The sequence below is a fragment of the Austrofundulus limnaeus genome, unplaced genomic scaffold, assembly GCF_001266775.1.
Source record: "Austrofundulus limnaeus strain Quisiro unplaced genomic scaffold, Austrofundulus_limnaeus-1.0 Scaffold124, whole genome shotgun sequence".
Classification (NCBI taxonomy): domain Eukaryota; kingdom Metazoa; phylum Chordata; class Actinopteri; order Cyprinodontiformes; family Rivulidae; genus Austrofundulus; species Austrofundulus limnaeus.
The window spans coordinates 675,175-681,538 of NW_013952526.1; positions in this window are offsets into that span (position 1 = coordinate 675,175).

The following is a 6,364-nucleotide window of genomic DNA, read 5'->3' on the forward strand; positions in this document are numbered from 1 at the left end:
GTGTGTGTGTGTGTGTGTGTGTGTGTGTGTGTGTGGTTGGTTGACTGTTTGCCCTGTGAAGGACTAGTGAACTGTCTGCCATGTACCCCTTAGATCACTGTAGAGGAGATGGATAGATATAAAGATGATAGGCCTGCAACACATTACAAAAAAATGAGGAAATTTAAATTTACATTAATGCAAATTATTGTCAAACCTTCTCAAAACTCTTAACGACATACCAGAATCCTGGATTCATGATTTAAGGTTCAATGTAACTTTATTAAAGTCAAGGGGTAGTTAGGGTCACAGCTGGCAGTGAAACACAGAACATAAAAAATATCACTTGAAACACATGAACAGTTGCATATCAGAGTTAAAACGCTGATAGCAGATGGGATAAAAACTTCTTGAACCAGTTTGTTTTACTCTGTAGCAAAGTGTATCCGAAAAAGCCAAAATAAATAAATAAATAAATGTTTTCCTCAACTGAAGACTTGAATTAGCCCAGGTGGAGCTGGCTTTTTTTTTTTCAAAGATCTGACCTTGTGCAAGTTGCTGAGGTCCTTGAAAGAACTTGCAGCAACTTTATCACACAGCTTCACGGAACTTTGCAGGCAATTGTATCCATTTTTATATTTTATATTTTGAAAACCTTGAATACTGCAATAATAGTGCAAATGTTGATGAGCCTTTTTGCACAAGTTTTCTTTCAATCATCAACTTGAAGTTGCTGCACTCCATGGTCATTTACATTTATATTACTGTAGAATGCTCCAAACAGCTGTTTTGTAAGCATCAAATTCAAATGAGTGAATATATTAAAATAAATAAATAAAAAATAACTATAGAGGTTATCTGTTTTAACACTGTCTTTGTAGTGGGTTCAATTATAGGTTGAAAATGATTTGCAAATCATCATATTCTGTTTTTATTCATGTTTTACACAACATCCCAACTTCATTGGAACTGGGGTTGTACAAAGAGAGGTGATGACAGCAGGAATTTTACATAAATCAATAATATAATTCTTTAGTTTTTGCCACATGGATTTTTAAAATKTCATCAACTCACATATTCCCTCACCACATGGCTCATGCTCCAAATCATGACTGCTGAAGTGGGGTATGATGACAGAGTCATCAGAAAATTTAATGACATGTCAATCATCTGTATGTTATAAAAAATAAATAAATAAAAMMRRMMKTYMMCCMMMMMMYYRWKRWKGTAAACTACATTGTAGCCACAGCTGCCCTGGGGCGCACTGATGGAGGTGAGGCTGCCATGCACYGGTGCCACCGGACCCTCTGACCAAGGCAGGTGAAGTGTCTTGCCCAAGGACACAACAACTGAGATGKCTGGACGGGGGATTGAGCCGGTGACCTTCCGGTTCCAGGATGGCTCCCCTAACCACTTCACCACAGCTGCCCACTCCTAACCCCACTTAGTCCAGAATACAGATTTTTTAGTCCACAAGCCAGGTTTTCCATGTTGTATGGTCCATCCCAGATGTCTCATAGTCCACAGATGTCAACACAATGACTGAACAAGTCAGAGATAGAGATACAATAAAWCCTAGACAATTCCATCACATAGAAAGAGTCGTTCTCAGAGAAACTTTTTTATAATTTCACTGACAAACAAATTTATAATGATCGTCTGCCTACATTTACATCTTTAAAACTAAAGATTCTGAACACTACTAGYGCATGAAAATGTTATTAAAATCATTAATTGTAATCCTATAAAACAGTTTTTTTTACTGACCACAGTATTAGCCCAACATTACAGCCTGAAATAACATGCAAGCCATAAAAAAAACTTTACTGCTTTTTGTATGTATTTGATATTCAGATTTTCTCTTCTGTCCAAAGCTTTTTTTTTTATTTAGGTTGTAGGAGTTGAGTTGAGTTTGAGGCAGCTAAAAGAAGGTGGAGGGTTCAAAGCAGCTCCTTGTGCTATCAGTGGGTGTTGTTGGAAACATGTCCTTAAACACATCCCTGTATCAGCCTGCAYGGCCCCTCTGTGCTGACGACCTGTTGACCTCAAGGTGACGACAAGATTAGGGGAAGTTCATTGTACTGAGATGTTMTTCGCAGAAAAGTCACAGCACATTCAGTCCTCTCCCTGTAAAGTCCATCGTGTTTAGTGTTTTGTAAGACTTGAAGTTGTGGTGTATTTGTTTATACAGTATGTATGTATATAATTTGTAAGCCATTTTTACGCTCTCCAGTGGTGTCAGACTCATTTTCACCGAGGGCCACATGAGCATTATGGTGGCCCTCGAAGCGCCAGTTGTAGTTAACTTTGAAGTATCATGTTTAACTTTGACTAAAAAGTGTTTTAACACGTCCTCTTTTAAACACTGATAATAACTAAGTGCATGACTGACTAAATCGGAAATAAATAATACAAAAATATTAAAAGTAAAACTAACAAAGTTTTACTCACTGATGAGTTTCTAGTGAGTAGCTAGTATGGCAGATTCAGTTTATGGTCGATGCTGACTTTTAAAGCAGCTTATTTTCAGACATTAATACTGAGCTATCCACCTAAACTGCTCAGTTACTTAAAGCCAGCAGCTCAGGGGCAGGGCAATTGTTATTATCTTTCACCTTTTAAATTTATTTTGTTGCATTTAATCTTAAATTTAAAGTTTACCATTTATATAAGAAACAATTTTCATGTTAAGTAAAAAAAAACGTTTTGGAGTCATCCTTGAGTTTGACACATGTGTTTTAGGATTTTATTTTACACGTATCGTTGGGATGATTATTACACTGCAGTTTTAAGCCGAGTTTGTTTTACTTGACTATATTCTGCATTCTACAACTATATAGTCTRTCATGAGCATGTGTAGACATTCTTTTTGATTCCATCCAACAAATCCCTTTTTTTAGTCATTTTATTGATTTTTTTTTTTTTTTGACAAATGTACTAACATTTAATTATAATTTTCCTATTTGGTCACATGAGAATTCTCACCAATGTTTTATTTTTCTTGCATGGAAAAAGACCTATTGTGATCTTCATGCTTTYATTTTACCTTTGTCCTCTTTCCACAAACAAAGACCCCAGGTGAGATTCAATCGGTGAACTTTCTTGCTTAGAGACTGCAGACACAATCAAACATTGCTCAACAAACATACGTTCCTGTTTAATATCTAAAGATACTGAAAAAGTCAACTTTTCTTTTCAGATCTAACCAGCAAAATTCATGTGGAGGACTTTTTTCTTTATCTGAGCACAATTATAATAATAAATAATATAATGTAATACATTTCTATAATTTAAATACAAATCTAATCTTCTGTTTAACCTTAGAAGAAAGATATATGTTTTTGTGTCATCTAGGTGAACTCAATCGTCACCATAAAACCTGTCTTATAAAAAAGATTCTGTTTTATTTGTAAATATTAAAAGTTATAATTAAGGTATTTATCTTTTCAAAACTTATTCTCAAAGGACAGAAACGGTGGATGGCAAAACCAAACAGGTTTCTGACATTTTTCCAAAATTCCTTTTWATTCCTGGAAGCTATGCATCATCTTATTTATGTAATGACACCAGTGAGTGATATTATTTTAGTCTTCTGTGAGACAGACTCAGCTTTAAACAGAAAAGTGAACGCGTTAAATGTAGAATATGTGTTTTTARGATTTATTTAACTTTGACATGCTCACACTAAATACATTTTGTACTACAGGACACACGTGTGTACGACAAAGAGGGTGGAGTTAAAAACAGATTAGTTTAAAAAAAACTTAACCAAAGYTGAAGTCTGATGAAAATAAATGGATGGATAGAGACCAACGGAGACCCGGTAAACTGAGACAATGTGTCTCTGGAATGTACAATTATCTGCATGTGTGTGTGTGGGTGTGTGTGTGGGCGACATTGAGCCATTAGTCAGGTTGAAATGAAGGTCCGCATCAGCAGCAACTGTTCTAATAATGACCACCTTTGTCACAGACAAACTAATGCACTCGTGGCGTCTCCTGTGTCCTTTTGTCTTTTTAAATGCACATACAAATAGCCGAGTAAGGACACATGCCTCTTAAATTGTCCAAGGTGACGCATGTTCCTCGTGCGCAGACATTGTGTTTAATATAACTCTCCTGTGGCAGTCATAGGGTTTTGCTGTTCTGGGGAGGTCAATGAACAACAAACACACACATTTTGTCTTGTATGCATTAATTTCTCTGAAACTGATTTATGAAACTTCAGGTAAATTGTTTAAAGAAAGCCTGATGTCTCCATAAAGTCAGACACACTGGCACYTGCACAAACACACACTTGCACGTGGTTTCTGGCGTAAGAACTTTAACTTTAAATCCTCCCTTTTCACATTTAAATCATTCAGTTGGGGACTTTAAGAAGTGTAACTACAGTGCTTTGGTCTGAATTCCTTCTTATTTGAACTTTACCAGCCCCCTTTCATCCCTTTTTCTGATGTGTGCCTCAAAGCAGCTCGTTTTGTTACTGTTCTTTTAAAGGGATCCCCAATTAGTTGCAACATTAGACTTAATTTGATAAACATATATTTTAGCTGTAAAATAAAGACTGTAAAAAACACTGTAGGCTGTTTAGTTTTGTAAATTTTTTAAAATATATTTTAACTCGAACAGAGCCATTTTATTTACACGCAAAGCATTCTGGGTAAATGATGACGTGAATAGGTCCTCGGTGTGAGGCTGCTATTGAGCTATATCCACCCTGAAGGATAATCTTGGACAATATCTGACGATTGACGACAAACAAGCTAAACTGAGGTCCTCCATCCATATTTTCAGTTACAAGCTGAGTCATTTCTACCTTCTCCTCTCTGTCAACACTCTCTGGTTTCATTAAAAAGAGTCGATCATCAGATATTGTCCAAGATTAACCTTCAGGGTGGATATGGCTCGCTAGCAGCTTCGCACCAAGGACCTATCCATGTCATCATTTACCCAGAATGCTTTGCGTGTAAATAAAATGGCTCTCTGTGTAAAATATTTTTAAACTTTTAGTCTAAAATTTATAAAAACTAAACAGCCTACAGTATTTTTACAGTCTTTATTTTACAGTTAAAATATATGTTTATTAAATAAAGTCTAATGTTACAACTAAYAGGGGATCCCTTTAAGGTRCTTTAAATGGCCAATATGTGTTTCTCAGATATATAGTTCAATTCTATAATAAAGTAACTAYGGCACCTTCAGTTGTCATTAAAATGCTGTTTATATGTTTAAATGAAAAATAAATTTGACTTTGCATCATGGCCAATTTTAAACACCTTGTAATTGGCCTCTGAACCTCCTTCCGATTCTGTCATGCCCATTTCTGCATGTCATCACAACAGCTTCAAACCATTTACAACCTGGAGCAGTGTAGCTTACTTTGTTGTAATAACATTTTTAAAAAGAAGATTATACAAAATCAGTTTTGAAAAATTGCAACTCAGGATAAAACTGAACCTTACCATCGGACTGGATTGTAAGTTTTCTGAAGAASCGGAGGGAGTWGAGAGATGAGCTTTCAGCTCAGTAAGATCTCCCAGTCATACTCACACACACACACATCAATATTAAACAAATTCATTTATTATTATGTGGTGTAAGCCAACTAAAATACACAGATCGTGACAACAATACTTTGGGCATGTTTTGGAWGAAAGTATAATGTTAAAACATGATATAAAGCTCAAAATATAGTTGATTTTGCATGATATTGCCCCTTTAAGCTTAGGTTATAGTTGACGCGACGCACAGGGCGCGAGGGGGTTTGCGTCAAAAGTTACACAATCGCGGCATCCCCGCCCCCGTGCGTTGAGTCCTGACGCGTGGTCGTGCACCTCAGAAATTTTGAAGCTCTGCAAAGGCTGCGCGCCACTCGTCGCGAAGGTGTTCTCGCTGAGCAGGTCCAAATGTACCGGCATCTGTATGATCCCTCCATGAGAAGTCATAAAGACAACCAGATGGCACAAAACTCATGGAAGGAAATAGTAATGACTTTAAAGAAAAATGAGTTAATATGCCGGACGACATGGAAAAATATTTGCGACCGGTTTGTGATCCTGGAGGAAACAAACCAGTGTTGCTCTCTCAGTTCGTGAAGCACAGAGAAACAGATAAAATGGAAAAAGAGGTAAATAATGTTACTTTGTTACGTGAAATGTCAAGCGTTTCTTCTTCTACGCTCTTCCCGAGTACTTTTCCGCTGGTTTGGCATCGTACTGCCGTCTGTCGGTGACGGAAGAACAGCGACAACATGAACGTCAACTATGTTTTCACACAGCGCGGCTCAGGAGCGCGCCCACTCCACGGAGCTTGCGCAACAACCCAAAGCGCGACTATAACCCAGCCTTTATGCCCCGCCCCCTCCAGCTTCCAGACCAGTCCACTCC